We start from the raw sequence: 20,768 nt of genomic DNA, 5'->3' as shown, positions 1-20,768 counted from the left end.
AACATAATCTATGCTTACCGGAAAAATTGATATCTTTTTATCACTATTATTTTCAAAATTGTACTTTGGTGGAACTGACTCAGGGCAAAGTACAAAAATTAACCCACTGATTGAAATGCATAAAACACAGAATGGCAGCGGCAATGAAAACTACTTAATTCCCCCCCCCCGCCCCCCAGGGTAACCCAATGTAACATTTTATGGGAATATTCAGCTGGGACACCCTGAAGAGCTACTAAAGTTCGCTCTGGCCTCATGTGGTCGGTGCTAGTTCTCCATCATGTCTCAGCTTCTATCCCATTCTCAGCAATTGACAAAACGTACCAAATTAGTATTAGCTTTGTGAACTGGGTGTTTAAGATGCAAGCAGGCACCACATCACCCCCACTAGACATGGTCTGGTGCCCAGCGATGCTAGATTTGTCCTTCCCCTGCTTTGCCCCAGGGTTCTTTTACTTGCTAGGGTGATGTTGAACGAAGGGTCATATGCAGAGATGTAGACACAGGAGAGAAAGGAGCACGAGCTAACATGAAGCACTGAGATGCTGTGTGCTTCAGATGCGGCTGTGGAGGAGAGCAGGTGTCAGTCAGTAAGCCCTGCACCTCTCAGTGCCTGCACCTGGTTTTCCATGACTGTTCAACCATAGTTTTTCAGTTGTGACTTATTTTAAATACACTATATTACATGCACTGCGTATGTGCACACACACTGTGTATATACATAGTATATATACACATGCATATATGTACACATGCATTACAAACACCTGTGTACCCAGTACCCAGCTAAAAGAATAAAACTTGAAAATTCACTGAAGTCCCCTGGACCTCTTCCTGGTCCCTTATTCATCCCCCTCCACACACACACACACACAGGAGATCATAGGTGTTCAAATACAGCTCCATGAATATTGTATAGAAAGCACTGTTTTGCATGTTTGTGTGTTTATTTAAATTACCATGTAGAATTCCGTGAGCATTTTTTTTTTTTAATTCAAGGCCAGCTTCTATTATTGACTCATCATTTTACAAGACTGTCGTTTCTGCCACAAAATGAGTAGGCACATGGAAATGAAATGACTTAATTTGGAGGTAAGGATATGAAAGGAAAGCATGTTCACTCCCAGCAGTTTGAGCTCCATGAGGGCAGGAATGAGGCCTCTTCCCAGGGCTGCATTGTGTTTGCAGCACGTAGTGCAGTCACTCGGCAACAGGAGGCAGACAGATGACTAGACAAAGACAGGAGAATGACACCCACGCATGGTTAGGGCTCGGTCTGCCCTGACTCTGCGGCTCTAGCAGTAGAGTGTGAGTGGACAAACCAGGGCTTCGTTCCCACAACATATTCGTGGCAGGCAGCAATGTCAGTAAGAAATCTGCGATGCATTTTGGGGTTGTAACCAGAGAAACAATGGAACTATTACAATTCTCTAACCTCCAATAAAATGTGTTCAAGCAGGCCTGATCAATAACGCTGAAGTTAAAGAGAAAAGGCAGAATTGCTGGGCAAGAGGCTAAATTATCTTGTTTGAATGATTCGATTTCCTCAGAACACAAGGTCACATATGGCCAATTTAATTCTTCCTACTCGTAAAGTAGTCCAGATCAAAACAACTAAATTGAACCCAAATTTCACAGTTCTTTTCCCTCAAGGCCCAACTCAGAAGCTCAGAGACATCAATGACTGATGCTTTTATGACAAGCTCTAGTCTTGGCATAATGGGGTCACTCAGTTAGTTTTAAGACCTTTTCATTTGGGGCATAACAGCCCTGTTGTTAGCAGCAGTCAGTGACATCACAGTCATAAAACTCGGTAACAGCTAGAGGATTGTTCTGGGGCTGCAGGAGGATGCTTCCATGGCAAGCACCACCATGGTGTCCTCTGTCCATGCTCAGCCTTTGGGCAGGGGACATGCCCAACGAGGAACTGTGACGAGCCAGGCTTGTGGGCTGCATGTTTCTCACTGCTGCTCCAGCTGGGAGCATGCTTCTTCCCTGGCATTTTGCTGCCAGCATTCTCCTCTCCTCTGGACCTCAGGTTAAGTGATTCCAGTGGCTATGCCCATGAGGACCTTGATGAACATCTAAAGGAAGCAAACATGAAATTCCACCACCAGAAATTTGTCCTCTTAGATATTAAGGGCATTGCCAGCTTCGTTTGACTTACTAAAACCTAAACACCCAAGGAGAAGGTCCATGAGGCCCCTGTCAGGGAGAAGGCACATGAGACAACTCCTGCACCAGCAGCTGGCTGCACCTCCACACCAAACTGCCAGCCCAGCGAGCAGGGCCTGCCCCTCACGTGCAGGACGGTCTCAGGCAAAGCGGCCGGACAGCTCCAGCGAGAGTCTGTATGCTGTGCGTGCTTGCTGAAGAAAGGGACATGTTCACTCAGCCCTCCATTGGCCTCAAACATTATTAAAAATAATCAAGAATAGAAAGAAATGTAACATAACTGGACCATTGCAGGAACAGAATATTGCTATGAAAATCTCCAGAAAAGAACTAAAATACCAGTCTCCCTAGGTAAAAACAGACATGAAAATGCCTTTACCAAGAAGTAAATGTATGAAGTCACCTGCTCAGAAAGTGGCAGCTCCACTCACCAGGTGTTCTGCAGGAAGGAGGCCTTATGCACACAGATGCTGCACCTCTCATCGCCGTGCACAGACCCAGGCATTTTCAATGAGTTTACTCCACTTTCCCCTGTCTTTTCAGCATCAGCATCATAGCGAGATCTAGGAATTTTGTTTTCTCAGAGAAGTTAAAAATGTTCCTTGAAGTCCACTGAACTGAGTGCCATTTCTGTCCCCAAGCTTGTTTTCCCAAAGTTTAGCCAGGCAAACTTTCCGGTCCTAGGGGTAGGGTTTCCTCCTTATTAAACAGGTTGGGCTCCTGAGTGCTGTCTTCAAAATCTGCTGCTCATTCTACCCTGAATTCAGGCCAGCCATTCTCCATTTTCTCATCAGAGTGGGCCTACAACTTCCCTCACAGAGGCACCGTGACTTTTAATTGCTCTTACACGGGTCCCCAAAGTCTTCTTAGAGCCACCCCACAAGCCATCTCTTGGCTCCCACAGCCTGCTGTGCCATGCTGCAGGCACCAAAGCTGGCTCTGACAGGCTGAGGGCCAGGGCCTTTCTTCCAGCACGTGCAGAGTGGGTGGGTCTCACCCAGCCTTCCTGAAAAGTCCTAATGACAGCTTCCCTGAGCCGGTCCAACAGGAATCAGTCCTCCCAATCCTGACTAGCACTTAATTACCACCTGGGCCTCTACTTCCAGGCCCTGAGAGAAAGTTTCCCATCAGGCTCATTCAGCAAGGGTTTCTCAGAGCAGGTTCTGCAGAACACTCATTCTGCAGAATGTTCATAGGTGTTCCCTGCCCCACATACACCCTGCAGGCACCTACACACAAACTATACACATACACACCATGTACCTACACACACTGCACACAGAACACACACACACTACACATATACACACCATGCAACTATACACACTGCATACATTACACACATTGTTGAGCTAGGGCTAAGTCTCACAGACCCCTTGAGCCCATTGTCCAGACTGGGTCACAAACCCTTCACACACAGGTCTACAAGTTAGGTAATAGGAAAAGGTCCTTGGAGCTGTGGGTGAAGAAATAATAGGCTTTATTCAGAGTTAGGAGCAGTCGATCTAATATGGCTTTCCGGAGTGTCCTCTAGAAGCTTCACGCATCTGCATTGTTAGTCCTTTTTACTCAAGTCCATAATCCAAAAAAAAAAAAAAAAGAAAAGAAAAAACACAGATGCACATGTGCAATCACATTAGACAATAACAAGGAATACCAGTGCACACGCATATACCCACCTGAGATGCTCAGCAAGACTCCAAACATCCGAGGGGCCCTGACCATTTTCATTATATTTTCCCAACAATCCACCTCGCCGTACAATCTACACGTTCAGAATCTTCCATGATGCCCCCTTAGTCAGGATAAATGACCCTTACATTCCTATAACCTATTGTCTGTTCAATATGCCTTAAGGCTTTATTGTGAGGTTGTCACCCAGGAAAGGAACCAAACAGTTAAGAATTTTAACAGTCTTTATTAGCCGGTCAGTGACTGCCTCCCCAGGTATTTTGGTGGGAGAGCAGCAGCTAGCCTTGTTATGGTGGAGTTTATAAAGCCAAAAATCACATCCCGGTGGCACACGGGTTTGTCCAGGTGCACACAGCAAGCTAGGTAGCTAGGTCACAGAAGCCAAAGTGAGCAGTTAAGGCAATCAAGCATAACAATTGTCATTGTGTGTGGTTCTTGTTTCTATGTAATGGTTCACTGTGTATGGTTCCTATTTCTATGAGGTCAATGGTTTCTCACGCAGAGGGGGCGTAGTCTGACAATGAAAATGGAGTGCCTAGCATAGTTATGCACCCATTAGTCCACCATTTCCTCCCACCACCACCAACACCACCCCACCCTGCCTCTGGTAACCATTATTCTACTCACTATTTCTATGGGAACCACTTTTTTTTAGATTCCACATATCAGTGAGATCATGTGGTATTTGTCTTTTTGTGCCTGACTTACTTCACTTAACAGGATGGTTTCCAGTTCCATCCATGTTGCTGCAAATGATCAGATATCACTTCATTTTATAGCTGAATAGTATTCCATTGTGTATATATACCAGATATTTTATCCATTCATCCATTGATGGTCATTTAGTTGATTCCATCTCTTGGCTGCTGGGAATAGTGTTGCAATGAACATTGGAGTACAGGTGTCTTTTTGATATATTGATTTCATTTCTTAGAAGTATATACCCAGTAGTAGGATAGCTGGGTTGTAGGGTTGATCTATTTTTAGTTTTCTGAGGAACCTCAGAACTGTTTCCCATAGTGGCTGTACCAATTTACATTCCCACCAGCAGTGTAGGAGAGTTCCCTTTTCTCTGCATCCTCACCAGCGTATGTTATTGTCTTGTTGATAATATCCATTCTAACTGGAGTGAGATGATATCTCATTGTGGTTTAAATTTGCATTTCCCTGATGATTAGTGATGTTGAGCATTTTTTTCATGTGCTGTTGGCCATTTGTGTGTCTTCTTTTGTGATGGTTTCTTTCCTGCTGTTGCTGTGTGTGAGGAAAATAAGAGCAGTTTAGTCAGGCCCCTTCACCTCAGATCCAGTTGGGAGTGGTGCAGCACATTCTTTGTAAACAAGTTGTGCGGGGATGGAATTAGTGTGCATGCCTGCTCACGTATCTTTTAGCTGGTTGCTATTCTTGTGTCTTCTTCAGTGTATGAGGCAGCCCCTCTGAACTTCTGGTGGGCAGAGCTTGTGTCTAAAAATAGAGCACATTTACTTTGCTGGCAGCTGCTCAGTTTTTCTTTGGACTGCCTAGCTCTTATACATGCATGTGCTGAATAAAGAGTATTCTTTCTTTGCCTACAGCTCCAAGGACCTTTTCTCTGTTACCTAGCACATAGGCCTGTGTGGGAAGGGTTTGTGAGCCAGTCGGGACAATGGGCTTGAGGGGTCTGTGAGCTCCAGACCCAGCCCTAGCTCTGCACTGTGTTTAAGAAGTTTGATTGAAGCAGTGTGGACAATGTTAGTCTTGCAAAAAGAGTCTTGACTGATTTCTGATGGATTTCCACCTGAGTGCATTTGCCATCTGAAGCCTTCACTTATACCTTGGTCTTCTGCAGCTGCCAGAAACTAACTGTGGCTGACCACACCATGTCACCATACCCACAGAAACTCCTCAGACAAGCTGCTGGCTTACAGGAAGAGTCTATCTGTCAACTATTTCCATGATCTATTCTTGAGTTATTCTGGCTTGCCTTCTATCTCTTTCAGGTTTCTGCTAGCCTCTCTGTGTCTCTGTTTCCTGAATTTCCTTTCCTTCTGCCTTTCTTGCTAAAATGAGATTTCCTTCAATATGTTATTCAGAAAAATCTTGTTCCTCACCTCATTCTTGGCTTTGAGTCTGTATTTACATAGTTAAAGACTCATAAATATGTTCTGCTAAACAAAGTGTCATCTACTACATTATCCTTTAGCAGTGTGGAAGAACTGGCGAAGGCCTTGAAATCTCCTTTCTGCTTTTCCCTACCAATGTCTATAACTGGAAGGGAACAGTATCAGCATTTAGTTCTTACAGATATAAATTATGCCTCCCTCATTAGAAGATTAAGCTCAGACTTCTTATTTAAATGGTGTCCCCCTTGCTGCACCAGGAGAATGTGTGTTGTCAGCAAGAATGTGAGGAGTACCAGAAGAACAAAGGGCCAGCACCATCAAACATTACAGGATGACAGAGGAGGACAGCCACCCTGGACCACTTTATGAGGGTTCTGAGAAGTCCCTAATGATATTAATAAAATAGGTCTTTATAAAATAAATAACAAAAAAAGAAAACAGAAAAAATAAAACCATCACAAATAATAAAGGATTGCTAAAACTGAAATATATAGCCATTGAAATTCAAAATTCATTGAAAAGATTAAATAGATTACACACAGCTTATAAGAATTTTAAAGTGGAAGACAGATTTGAAGAATACAGGCAGAATGAAAAATGGAGTGACAAGGATATAAAAAATATGAAAGAGAGATTAAAAGTCATGCAAGTAATTTTTGCTTCCAGCCAAGATGGAATGACAGTTACCGTATTTACTTCATCACTTGAAACACATTTTTTAAAAAGATGAAATATAACAAATATTAACCACATGAAGCAACACATTTCACACTTGACAGCAGGCAATGAAGTACAGTGATTTCTGAAATTGGGGAAAAAATGAGGTGAGCACTTTATTTGCCCCAGATGGCTGTCTTGGGAGAGTTTCCAGGTCATATACACAGAAGGGAACCTAGGCAGAGCCCAGGAGAACCTCTTAGTTGGGTAGACAAAGGCAGCTAAAATATACAGGAGAGAGCTCTGAGAAAACAGAAAAGCACCACGAAAGAAGTCTGCAGACATGCAAAGGGTTCCTCTCAAGTATTCAGCTGAGCACTGATCAACTCATGCATGTGATGAAAATACCCAAGACTAGGACAGAAGTGGCAGCACCCTGACCAAGGAACAGAAGTAGCAGCACCCTGACGAAGAATAGTGCCTGTTCGAACCAGACCGAATAGCTAACCTCATGATTCATGGTAGAGTGCATGAAGGGTCTTGCATCTCTCGTAGGAAAAAATTAGCCCTGGATGAAAGTTACCTAACCAATCTTAGCAACAACACCCAAAAGAATCAAACCATTTTTCACTTACATTTAGTGTTTCCTAGGGTGAAAACAAAGTTCTAGAATATTGGTAGGATTACAAAGGTAACCTGTACCCAACAGGATAAAGCTCACAATGCCTGGAATCCAATAAAAAATTACCAGACACACAAAGACAGAGGAAGATACAATACTTGATGAGGAGACAAACTGATAAATTAAGACCAACCCAGAACTGACACAGATATTAGAATTAGAAGACAAGGACATTAAAATGACTATAATTCATATGTTCAAAAAGTTAAGTGGAGAGATGGGAGATACAATACAGAACAAGTCTACTTACAGAGAGGACAACAGCAACGAAATGGAAAGTTGATGGATGAGACTAATGACAACTAGAAATTGCAGAAAAAAAATTAGTAAACTTGAAGACACGGCAATAAAATCTACTCAAATTTAAAGACAGAGGAGAAGAGAATTAAAAAATGAACAGAACTTGAGTGAGCACTGGGAGTGGAATGACTTCAGTGTGTAATTGGAGTTCTGATAGAAGAGGAAGGAAAAGGATTTGGAAAATTTTTTTTCAAAAATGATGAAATTATAACCCACAGATCCTAGAAGCATAACAAACCCCAAGCTGAAGAAAAATGAGGAAAACTATGCCAGGTCACACCATACATTTATTGGTCAAAAGCAATAGGAGAAAAATCTGTGAAGCAGCAAGAGAAAGACACAAGGAACAAAGAAAGCTAATAGTAGATTTCTCTCCAGAATAATTCAAGCAAGTAGACATTAAAGCTACATCTTTAAAGCTCTGGAAGTAGAAAAGCTGTCAGCTGAGAACTGTACTCTAGCCTTTCTAAAACCAAGTCTAAATAAATAAACAAATGTTGAAAGAATTAACCACAAGCAGACTGACACTGTAAGAAATATTAAATGAATCCTCTGGCAAAATGCTAACAGGCAGAAATCTGGATCTGCACAAATGGCAGAAATGCTAACTAAATGTGTAAGTATATAAGATATTTCTCATCTTAATCTCTTTAAAAGTAACAATGTAGTGAGGAGTTTATAGGGTATGGGAAAAGTCAGATATTTGACAACAGCAGCACAAGTCTGGAAAGGATGAAATGAAAGCGCAGTGCTGCTCGGTTCCTGCATTGCACGTCAAGGGTGTAACCTCATGTGGAGGTAGACTTTGATACATTAACGATGTGTACTGTAAGCCCTAAGACAACCATTAAAATAATGAAGCAAATAGTTATAGCTAGTGAGCCAACAGTGAAGGTAAAATAGAATCATATAAATATTCAGTTCATGCAAAACAAGGAACAAATGGAAGGAAAATAGAAGGAAGAAGCCATGGGACAAATAGAAAACAAATAGCAAGATGACAGACTTAGACCTAATCTTATAAATAATCACATGCAATATGAATGGCCTAAACACCCCAAAGGAAGACCCAACTATACATTACACAAATTAAATGGAAAGATATCATTAAGGTAGGAAAGGACATTACATGCTAACACAAATCAGAAAGGGATACATTTCCTATATTAGTTTCAAAGTAAGTTTCAGAGTAAACAATATTGCCATAGAGAAAGAAGGCCATTTTGGGGGGGGAGAAAAAGGGGGTGGGTGGGAGGGAAGGTCCAGCAAGAAGACACAGTACTATTGTGTTTATTCTCCTAATAACAGAACCTCAAAACACATGAAGTCAAAGCTGATAGTACTTCAAGGAGAAGCAAATCCACATTTACAGTCAGAGATTTCAATACCCCTTTCTAAGTAATTAATAAATAGAACAAATAGAGACTCAGTAAGAATATGGAAGATTTGCAGAATTATAGGCCACCTACACAACAACAGAATACACATTCTTTTCAAGAGCATACAGACATACCACATTCTGGGCCGTAAGACAAGTTTCCATAAGTTCAAAAAGATGGTAGTCATTGAAGTTATGATCCCTTACTTGGGAATTAAATCAGAAATCAGTAACTGAAAGAACTATTGAAAAAATCTCTAAATAACCCATGGGTCAAAGCAAAATCAAGGGAGAACTTAATAGTTGTCCATTTTATCTTCAGACTCCAGTCATCTGACAATGGACATTTAGATTGATTCCAACTTTTGGCTATTGTGAGTACAGATGCAATAAGCATAGGAAGAAAGGTATCCCTTCGACATCTTAATTTCCATTCCTTTGGGTATATACCCAGTAGTGGGATTGCTGGATTATATGGCAGTTCTATCTGTAGTTGTTTGAGGAACCTACATACTGTTTTCCATAATGGCTGGACCATTTTACATTCCCACCAACAGTGTAGGAGGGGTCCCCTTTCTCTGCATCCTCACCAGCATTTGTTACTCTGTCTTTTTGATAATAGGACAGTATGACTGGGATGAAATGATATCTCAGTGTGGTTTTGATTTGCATTTCCCTGATGCTGAGTGATGTTGAGCATTTTTTCCTCTGTCTGTTGGCCATTTGCATATCTTCATATGTGAAATATCTGTTCAGCTCCTTTGCCCACTTATTTTTTTACTGATAAGTTGTCTGATTTCCTTGCATATTCTGGATATTAATTCTTTGTTGGATGCATAATATTTTCTCCCACTCTGTAGGTTGTCTTTTCACTCCATTAATTGTTTCTTTTGTAGTGCAGAGGCTTTTTAGTTGGATATAATCCCATTTGTTTACTTTTCCTTTTGTTGCATGTGCTTTGGGGGTCATATTCATAAAGTTTTTGCCCAGTCCTACTTCCTGAAGTGTTTCCCCTATGTTGTCTATTAGGAGTTTTATAGTTTCGGGTTTTAAAGTCTTTAATCCATTTTGAGTTGATTTTGGTATATGGTGAGAGATATGGGTCTAGTTTCATTCCTCTACATATAGATGTCCAGTTTTCCCAGCATTATTTATTGAAGAAGCAGTCTTTTCCCCAATATATATTTTTGGTGCCTTTGCTGAAGATCAGTTGACTCTAAGTTTGCAGGTCAACTTTTGGGTTCTTTGTTCTGTTCCCTTGGTCCAAGTGTCTGTTTTTATGCCAGTACTATGCTGTTTTGTTTACTATAGCTTTATAGTATAATTATAAGTCAGGTGGTGTTATGCCTCTGGCTTTATTTATTTTTGCTCAGGATTGCTTTAGCTATTTGGGGTTTTTTGTTGTTGTTGTTCCATATGAATATTATGTTTGTTTTCTCTATTTCTGTGAAGTATATCATTGGTATTTTGATGGGGATTGCACTGAATCCATAAATCACTTTGTGTAGTATGAACATTGTCACAACATTAATTCTTCCAACTCAGGAGTATGCAATGTCTTTCCATCTCTTTGTGTCATCTTTAATTTCTTTCAGCAGTGATTTGTAATTCTCATTGTAGAGATGTTTCACCTCCTCGGTTAAATCGATTCCTATGTATTTGAATCTTTTGACAGCTATTGTTCATTGTTGGAGTATAAAAATGCTACTGACTTTTACATGCTAATTTTGTATCCTGCAACTTTACTGAAGTCATGTTTACCCACTCTAAGAGTTTTTTTGTAGAGTCTTTAGGCTTTTCTATATATACAATCATGTCATCTTCAAACAGAAACAGTTTGACTTTATCTTTTCCAATCTGGATGTCCTTTATTTCTTGCTCTTCCCTGATTACTCTGGCTAGTACTTCCAATAGTGTGTTAAATAGGACTGGTGAGAGTCGGCATCCTTGTCTTGCTCCTATTCTTAAGGAAAAAGCTGAACTTTTCCCTATTCAGGATAATATTTGTGGTGGGTTTGTTGTATATGGCTTTTATTGTGTTGAGATACTCTCCTTCTATACCTAATTTGCTGAGAGTCTTTATGATGAAGAGATGTTGAATTTTATTAAATGCGTTTTCTGCATCTGTTGAGATAATCATAGGTTGTTATCCTTGATTTTGTTGATGAGGTGTATCACACTTATTGACTTGCATATGTTGAACCATCCTTGTGTCACTAGGATAAATCCCACTTGACTGTAATGTATAATTTTTTTGATGCATCACTGTATTCTATTTGCTAACATTCTATTGAGGATTTTTACATCTATGTTCATCAAAGATATTGGTATATATTTTTCCTCTTTTGTTGTATCTTTGTCTGGTTTGGGTATCAGGGTTATGCTGGCCTAATAGGATGAGTTTTGGAGAATGGCCTCTGTTCCAATTTTTTGAAAAAGTTTGAAGAGATTTGGTATTAATTCCTCTTCAAAGGTTTAGTAGAATTCCACAGTAATGCCATCTGGTCCTGGGCTTTTCTTTGTTGAGATACTACTGATTACTCTTTCAATCTTGTTGCTTGTTATTGGTCTGTTCAGGTTTTCTATTTCTTCTTGGTTCAATCTTGATAGTTTGTATGTGTCCAGAAATTTATACATTTCCTGCAGATTTTCAAATTTGTTGGCATATGGTTGTTTATAATAGTTTCTAGCGATTCTTTGTATTTCTGTAGTACTGGATGTAATGTCTCCTTTTTTCAATTCTAATTTTTGTTACTTAGATCTTCTATCTTCTTTTTTTGTTTTGTCCTTTTCATGACCGGTACTCAGCCAGTGAGTGCACCGGCCATTCCTATATAGGATCCGAACCCGCGGTGGGAGCGTCGCCGCGCTCCCAGCGCCGCACTCTCCCGACTGCGCCACGGGCTTGGCCCTATCTTCTTTTTTTAGTTAGTCTAGCTAATGGTTTGTCTAGCTAATGGTTTGTCTATTTTGTTTATCTTCTCAAAAAAACAACTTTTTGTTTCATTGATCTTTTGTATCATTTTTTAGGTTTTGATTTCATTTAGTTCTACCCTGATCTTAATTATTTCTTTCTGTCTACTAATTGTGGGATTGGATTGTTCTTATTTTTATATTCTTTGAGGTGTAGCATTAGGTTTTTTATTTAAAATCTTTCTGTTCTTTTGATGACAACAGTTATTGCAATAACCATCCCTCTTACTACTGCTTTTGTATCATCTCACAAGTTTTGATATGATATGTCTTTATTTTCATTAGTTTTGAGAAATTTTTTTATTTCCTGTTTAATTTCTTTTTGGACCCATATGTTGTTCAGGAGCATGTTGTTTAATTTCAATGTGTTTGTATAGTTTCTAGAGTTTTGCTTGTTATTGATTTCTAGTTTTAATCCCTTGTGGTCTAAGAAGCTACTTGAAATGATTTTAATTTTTAAAAAATTGTCTAGGATTGATTTGTGATGTATCCTGGAGAATGTTGCGTGTTCTGATGAGAAGAATGCATAGTCTGTTGTTGTTGGATCAAACGTTCTGTAGATATCAGCCAGTTCCAACTGGTCTAAAGTATGGTTTAAATCCTGTGTTTCTCTATTGGTTTGTTGCCTAGATGATCTGTCCAATGTTGAGAGGGAGATGTTCAAGTCCTCACCTGTTATTGTATTTGGGTCTATCTCTCTCTTTAGGTTTAACAGTGTTGGCTTTATATATCTGAGTGCTCCAACACTGGGTGCATATATATGTAAGATGTTTTGTCTTCTTGCTGGATAGATCCCTTTATCATAATATAGTGGCTTTCTTTGTCTCTTTTTATAGTTTTTGATTTAAAGTACTTTTTTCTGATATAAGAGTAGCTACTCCTGCTTGTTTTTTGATTTCCATTTGCATGGTATATCTTTTTCCATCCCTTCACTCTTAGTTTGTATGTGACTTTACAGGTGAGGTGAGTCTCTTGTAGAGAGAATATAGTTGGGTCTTGCTTTTTAATCCAATCAACCAGTCTGTGTCTTTTGAGTGGGGAATTTAATCCATTTACATTTAAGGTTGTTACTGAAAGGTGTTGTCTTACTTTGGCATTTTATTGATTTTCATTTGGATGTTTTAAATATCTTTTCTTCCTTTCTTTCCCTTTTATTCTTTGTCTTTTGTGTTTGTTGGTTTCTGGTGGTGGTAAGATACAGTTTCTTTCTCTTTCTTGTTTGCATTTTTGTTATACCAGTGGGTTTTGTTCTTTCTTGTGTATTCATGGTAGTGATTATTAATTTTTGAATTCCAGATGCAGGACTTCCTTGAGGATTTCTGGTAGTGTTGGTCATGTGGTGGTGAACTCTCATAGTTTTTGTTTGTCTAGGAAATACACTATTTCTCCTCCATTTCTGGAGGATAGCCCTGCTGGACATAGTATTCTTGGCTGGCAGTTTTTTCTTTTAGTATTTTGAATATAGCATCCCATTTTATTCTGGTCTGTAGAGTTTCTGTAGAGAAGTCTGCTTTTAGTCTTGTGGGGACTCTCTCATAGGTGACTTGAGATGCTTTTCTCTTGCTATTTTTATGATTGCCTCTTTGTCTTTGAGTTTTTCTAATTTGACTATAACGTGACTTGGAGAGGATCTTTTTGGATTGAATCTGTCTGGGGATCTTTGGGCCTCCTCAGTCTGAAGGTCCATGTCTCTCCCTATACCTGGGAAGTTTTATGTTATTATTTAATTGAATGTGTACTCAATGCATTTTCCTTTCTCCTCCCCTTCAGGAATACTCATGATTCAGATGTTTGTGCACTTAAGGTTGTCTGTTATCTTTGATTGCCTTTATTTTATAAAATTCTTCTTTTTGGCTGCCTGAGTAATTTCAAAGAGATTGTCTTCAAGATCAGAAATTCTTTCTTCTGCTTGTTCTAGCCTTCTGCTTAAGCACTCAGTTTGTTTTTTTATTTCATTGAATGATTCCTTCAGTTCAAGGAGTTCTGCTACATTCTTTTCTGAAGTATTAATCTCTTTGTAAATTTCTTCCTTTGTATCCTGGATAGTTTTGCTCAGTTCATTGTGTGGTCTAACTGCATCTTCTTTTGTCTCATTGAGTTTCCTTAAGATTTTTACTTAGAATTTCTTTTCAGTCATTTCAATGATTTCCTGCTATATGGTGTCTGGTTCTTGAGAGTTATTATATTCCCTTGGTGGATTCATATTTTATTGCTTTTTTGTATTTCTAGTATCTCTACATTGATGTCTGGTCATCTGGTAGGGCAGTTGCTGCTTCTGTTATTCTCCTTCCCTGGATTCCACTGGTGACCCTCCTTGTGTCAATTTAATTGAGTGGTTGTCAGTCCACCTGCACAGTGCCAGTGGCTGCTGCAGCCACTGCTCTGCTAGCAGGCTGCCCTAACAGTGGCAGTGGTTGTGGAGGTGACTATCAGGCTGCCCATATGGAGCCTACTGATCCAGTGGCAATAGGCTGCTTGCACAGTAATGGTGGCTGCCTGGTGGCACCAGTGGCAGCAGCATCTGTAGTATTGGTGGTTGTAGCAGCTGCCCACTTGACTGCAGAGTCCACAGCAGTGGCCCACATAGCTATTCTGTCCATAGCAGCAGTGAGGTTATTTTGTTGTGGTGGCAGTATCATCAGTGGCTATGAATGCCTCCTAGCATCTGCGCTGTCCTTGGGGACAGCAGGGTTACCTTGTGGGGTGGCAGCAGTACTGGCCACTGCACCTGCCTCTCTTGTGTCTGCAGTGCCCTGGCACTGTCCTTGGTGTCAGTGGGGTTACCTTGTGTGGGTGACAGTGGTACCAGTGGCTGTAACTGCCTCTGTCACATCTGTAGTGTACTTGGCAGCAGCATGGTTACCTCATGTGGGTGGCAGTGGCACTGGCAGATGAAACTGCCTGCCTCACATCTGCAGCATCCTTGGTAGCAGTGGGGTTATGTCATGGTGGTGGCAATGGCAGTGGTAGTTTCAACTACCTCCCTCACATCTGCAGAGTGTGTGGCTGCAGTGATGGACCATTTGCAGGATTGCTGCTCTGTGAGGGATGATGGTTCTAGGACTGGGACAATGGCTTTGATGGCTGTGGCAGCAGTGGATTTGGACCCATTTCAATCCTCTACTGCAGGAGGAACATTCCCTGGGCACCTCTAGTCTACCATCTTCCAGGAATTCCCACAGTTTATTCATTCACCTATTGATAGATACTTAGGTTGTTTTCAATTTTTTGCCTATTATAAGAAAAGCTGCTATAAAAATTGTATACAAGTCTTTGAATGACATAGGCTTTTATTTCTCTTGGGTAAATGCCTAGGAGTAGAGGGGCTGGATCCTAATGCAGATGTATGTTGAACTGTTTAAGAAACTTCTTGACTACTTTCCACTGAGGCTTTACCTTCCCAAGAGCAGTGCATGAGAGTTTGTTCCTCTCTATCCTCACCAACACTTGATATGGTCAATCTTTTTAATTTTAGCCATTTTAATGGCTGTGTTTGGTATCTCGTTGTGTTTTTAATTTGAATTCCCAAAATAATATATGATATTGAGCATCTTTTTATGTGCATATTTGCTGTATGTATATCTTCTTTGGTGAAGTGTCTGTTCTTTTCACATTTAACAAATTGTTTTTTAAATTGATATATTAAAAAAATGGTTTTTCTTTTTAGTTGATTGTACATGTCTGTGGGGTATAACATTCATTATCAATACCTGTGTGCAATATATGATGCTCAAATCAAGATAATTAGTATATTCAACATTATACAGTATAATCAATTGTTGTGGCCCTTTACCAATTCCTCCTATATCCTTTCCCCCTCCCCCTTTCCCACCTCTGCTAACCTCAGTTTTCTTCACTCCTTTTGAAAGTTCAATGTATTACTGTGATTATTGTATCTTTATTTCTTTTTATTTATTTGTTTATTTTTTTTAGCTCCCACTTATGAGTGAGGACATGCACTATTTCTCTTTCCATGCCTGGCTTATTTCACTGAACATAATTTTCTCTAAGTCCATCCATGTTGCTGCAAATGGCAGTATTTCATTCATTCACATGGCCAGAGTCAAATTGTCCCTGTTTGCAGATGACATTATTGTATATATAGAAAAGCCTAAAGACTCTACAAAAAAATCTTAGAGTTGATAAACAATTTCAGTCAGTTGCAGGATACAAAATCAACATGCAAAAATCAGTAGTATTTTTATACTCCAACAAAAAACTAGCAGCAAAAGAAATTAAGAAAGCTAGCCCATTTACAATAGCTACCAAAAGAATGAAATGCATAGGAATAAATTTAACCAAGGAGGTGAGAGATCTCTACAATGAGAATTACAAATCACTGCTGAAAGAAATTAAAAACGACATAAAAAGATGGAAAGACATTCCATGCTCCTGAATTGGAGGAATTAATGTTGAGAATTCCATACTACCCAAAGTGATCTACAGATTCAATGCAATCCCCATCAAAATACCAATGATATACTTCACAGAAATAGAAAAAACAAACATAACATTCATATGTAACAACAAAAGACCCCCAAAATAGCCAAAGCAATATCCAAAGCAATCCTGAACAAAAATAAATAAAGCCAGAGGCATAACACCACCTGACTTCTAATTATACTATAAAGCTATAGTAAACAAAACAGCATAGTACTGGCATAAAAACAGACACTTGGATCAAAGGAACAGAGCAAAGAACCCACAAGTCAACCCACAAACTTAGAGTCAACTGATCTTCAGCAAAGGCATCAAGAACATACATTGAGGAAAAGACTGCTTCTTCAACAAATGGTGCTGGGAAAACTGGACATCTATATGTAGAAGAACGAAACTAGACACATATCTCTCACCATATACCAAAATCAACTCAAAATTAATTAAAGACTTAAATATAAGACCTGAAACTATAAAACTCCTAAAATAAAACACAGGGGAAACACTTCAGGAAGTAGGACTGGGCAAAGACTTTATGAATATGACCCCCAAAGCACAGGCAACAAAAGGAAAAATAAAGAAATGGGATTATATCCAACTAAAAAGCTTCTGCACTGCAAAAGAAATAATTAACAGAGTGAAAAGACAACCTACAGAGTGGGAGAAAATATTATGCATCCAACAAAGAATTAATATCCAGAATATGCAAGGAAATCAAACAACTTAACAGTAAAAAATAACACTATCAAAAAATGGGCAAAGGAGCTGAACAGGCATTTCTCATATAAAGATATACAAATGGCCAACAGATAGAGGAAAAAATGCTCAACGTCTCTCAGCATCAGGGAAATGCAAATCAAAACCACACTGAGATATCACGTCACTCTAGTTAGACTGGTATTATCAAAAAGAGAGAGTAACAAATGCTGGTGAGGATGCAGAGAAAGGGGACCCCTCCCACACTGTTGGTGGGACTGTAAATTGGTGCAGCTATTATAGAAAATGGTATAGAGGTTTCTCAAACAACTACAGATAGAACTGCCATATGATCCAGCAATCCCACTGCTGGGTGTATACCCAAAGGAATGGAAATCAGCATGTCAAAGGGATACCTTCACTCCCATGTTTATTGCAGCTCTATTTACAATAGAGAAGTGTTGGAACCAACCTAAATGTACATCATTGGACAAGTGGATAAGCAAAATGTATTTACACAATGTAGTACTACTTTGCCATAAAAAAGAATGAAATACTGCCCTATGCAGCAACATGGCTGAACAAAGAAAAAATATATTTAGTGAAATAAAGTAGGCACAAAAAGAGAAATACCACATGTCCTCACTCAGAGGTGGGTCCTAAAACTAAACAAATAGATTTAAAGGAAAGAAAAATACAACAATCACAATACTATGTTGAACTTTCCAAAGGAGAGAATAGAACTGAGGTTACCAGAGGTGAGAAAGGGTGAACGAAAGGAATTGGTAAAGGTCCAGGAAAAATGATTACATTGTGAAATGTTGAATACACTAATTATCCTGATTTATTCAACTCTGTACCCTATAGATACATACTATTACCTATGTTATAATAAAACAAACAAACAAACAAACTGTGATGTATCCATACAATGAAATACTAGTCAGCCACGTCCAGGAATGAACTACTATTGATAAATCCTCCAACATGGATGAATCTCAACTATATACTATGTTAAGCAAAAGAAATCAGACTAAAGAAAAGAGTACACACTGTATGATTCTATCAATATAAAATTCTAGAAAATGCAAACTAATCTATGAGGACAGGAAGTTGATCAGTGGCTCTGAGGACAGGAGAGGTGGACCAGGTCATGAGTACTTTGGGAGCATGTGGACAAATTCATTATCTTGAGTTTTTTCGTAGTTTTGCAGGTGTACACGTACATCAAAACTTATCAATATGTACACGTCATTGATTATTTTTGTTGTACTTGTAATATAATAATTGTAAACCAACCAAACCTCAGTAAATCTTTCTAAAAACAAAACAAAAGATACGCCAGCTTACATTTAACAAGAATTCTAGAAAGAGTTAGTGGACAGAATGGGTGAAAAGTAGTATCTGCAAACAAAATAGCTAAATATTTTCCATAATTGGGAAAACAAAAACATGAGTCTTCAAACGCAGCATGCATACCTGGTTCTGAGCAGAGTAACAGCAGAAATAATCAGTACCTAGGCATAGGTGAAAGAGCAGAAGACCAATAACAAAGATGAAATCTTTAAGAAATGAGAGCAAGATTTACAAGCAGATACAATTCTAAAAGCAAACATTATCATCTGCAACAACAGAGCCCAGAAGAGAACAGGATAATATTTTCATGGTTCTGGAAACTCAGTAGTCTGGACTTAATCCTGAGGACAGTGGGTGGGTCCTGAAAGCTTTTAAGAAGGGGAGTGATATGATTAGATTTGCATTTTGGAAAGCTCATTCTGACAAAGTCCAGAACAAGAATATTTCAGCGTTTGTTCAGGAAGTAAGGGATGAGAACTCGTTCCACGGGGCAGAGGATGGAAGGGTCTAGCGAGAAGGTAGAATCTAAGGGTTCTGGGGACTCCATGTTTCCCTTGCTGAAATCCAGCTGGAAGACACCTGCTGTTTGGAGTGGCTGTGGGCCTGCCCTACTCGCCCCTTCCTGCTCACAGTGCCACGAGGCCACAACACCGCCCTCCCCAGCTGCCAGTCGGCCTGCCTCAGACTGAACACAGCTGTCACACCAGCAGTCCTTAGCTTGCCAGCCAAGAAGGAGACAGCTCAGCACTGAACTGCACAGCTTTGTCTCCAGAGGGAAGTCAGGACCATCTCTTTCATCTGACTCATTTCTCATCACCCCCCACGCAGAGAGTCCAGGGTCTGATGTGGTCAAGTTCACAGGCCTATCACTGGGCATGTTTTCTCGCAGTGCAGCTGACCCGGCAGTTTGCAGGCTGTGAGGATATGGCTTTTTCCTCAGATCAAAGGCTCAGCGGCCTTTCTCTGAGGAGCTGCCCTAGGGCACCCAGGACGGGCCCAGAATGATGCTGCTGCAAGTTTCCACTCAGGAATGCCCCATCAGTGTGGAACAGGGGCAGAAAGCAAGCACCCATGTAGCTCAGCACTGGAGAGAATTGTAAGAGCCATGCACCAGGCAGGACTCCTTCACAGAGACAGAGCCACATGGAATCCATCACCCAAACTAGAACACTTTGAGAATGAAGCAGCATTATTAGTAACTGCATTGGGAGAACTGGTGCAAAAGTGACCATCCGAGACAAGTCAGATTCCTGGGCACCTTAAGTCTAGAAATGTCATGTGGGGGGGTTCTAGTGCAGGAACCAGGCTTAGCTACCACCAAGGGGCAGTGCAGGGATGACCGCAGGGATGCATGTGATTCCCCAGGAGGGAGGTCGCCTGCACTGAGCTCCCTCTTACTGCCTCGCAGACCATGAGAACTGACCCAGGAGAGTCTGTGCTGCTGCCAGGCCCACACGTCGAGCCACCAGAACAACTGAGAAATGCGAATTGCTAAATGGAGTTACATAAGAAAGGACAAGTGGGGGCAAGAGAGGTTAAGGCAGCTGCCCCACACAGGGCCTGAGGGAGACAGATGTGTGGAGAACATTTGGACACTGTCTGTGTTGAAGGAATTCAGCCCTTTACTGTGTCTTCCAGAAATTTCAGCAGAGCTCCCATTATTTTTCAAGGGTTTTTGAATCAGTGTTTTTGGATGTGATGCTATGCCCAGACTGTCCCGAGGCCACATAGCTTCAAGGACAGGAGAGTGACATATGCTTCAGACCAGCTAAAACCCAGGTTTTGCTTTGTTCTTCTGTGTTCTCTTTGTGGTCATGTTCCAGTATCTTCAGTTTCCCCTCAGGCTCCTCTCAGGGACAGACGTCTCTGGTGTGGGGACCCCTGGAGGAATCATAGTACACGGCCATAACCTCACAGTTGCACCCAAATGTGGCCTTGATTTCTATCAAGACAATTACACCAATGGGTACAGAAGACACCATGTGAGATCAAAAAAGATCTCGATAAACAAATGAAATGCTAAAGAGGTTAGAAAGATACCTAGAGGAAGAGTGACGTTTCTCCCCAATGCTTACACTATTGTCATTAACTATGTACTTAAGTAATTGGTCTAATCTTGCTCGTGAGGGTGTAATCTCTGTGAGCAGGGACCAGATACTTCCTTTTCACTCTTGTGTCCATGCTGTTTAATATGCTGCTGAGATTGGTGCAGGAAGATGATATTTCCCCGGGGTCTTCCACAGTTTTGCTTGTAGGTTCACTTCAGAATGTGAGTTAACTTGTCCAGTTCTTTAGCCCTGTGCCTGCTGACTCTCCAAGT

The sequence above is a fragment of the Cynocephalus volans genome, chromosome 11 (genome assembly GCF_027409185.1).
Source record: "Cynocephalus volans isolate mCynVol1 chromosome 11, mCynVol1.pri, whole genome shotgun sequence".
Lineage (NCBI taxonomy): Eukaryota > Metazoa > Chordata > Mammalia > Dermoptera > Cynocephalidae > Cynocephalus > Cynocephalus volans.
This window is presented reverse-complemented; position numbering follows the sequence as displayed.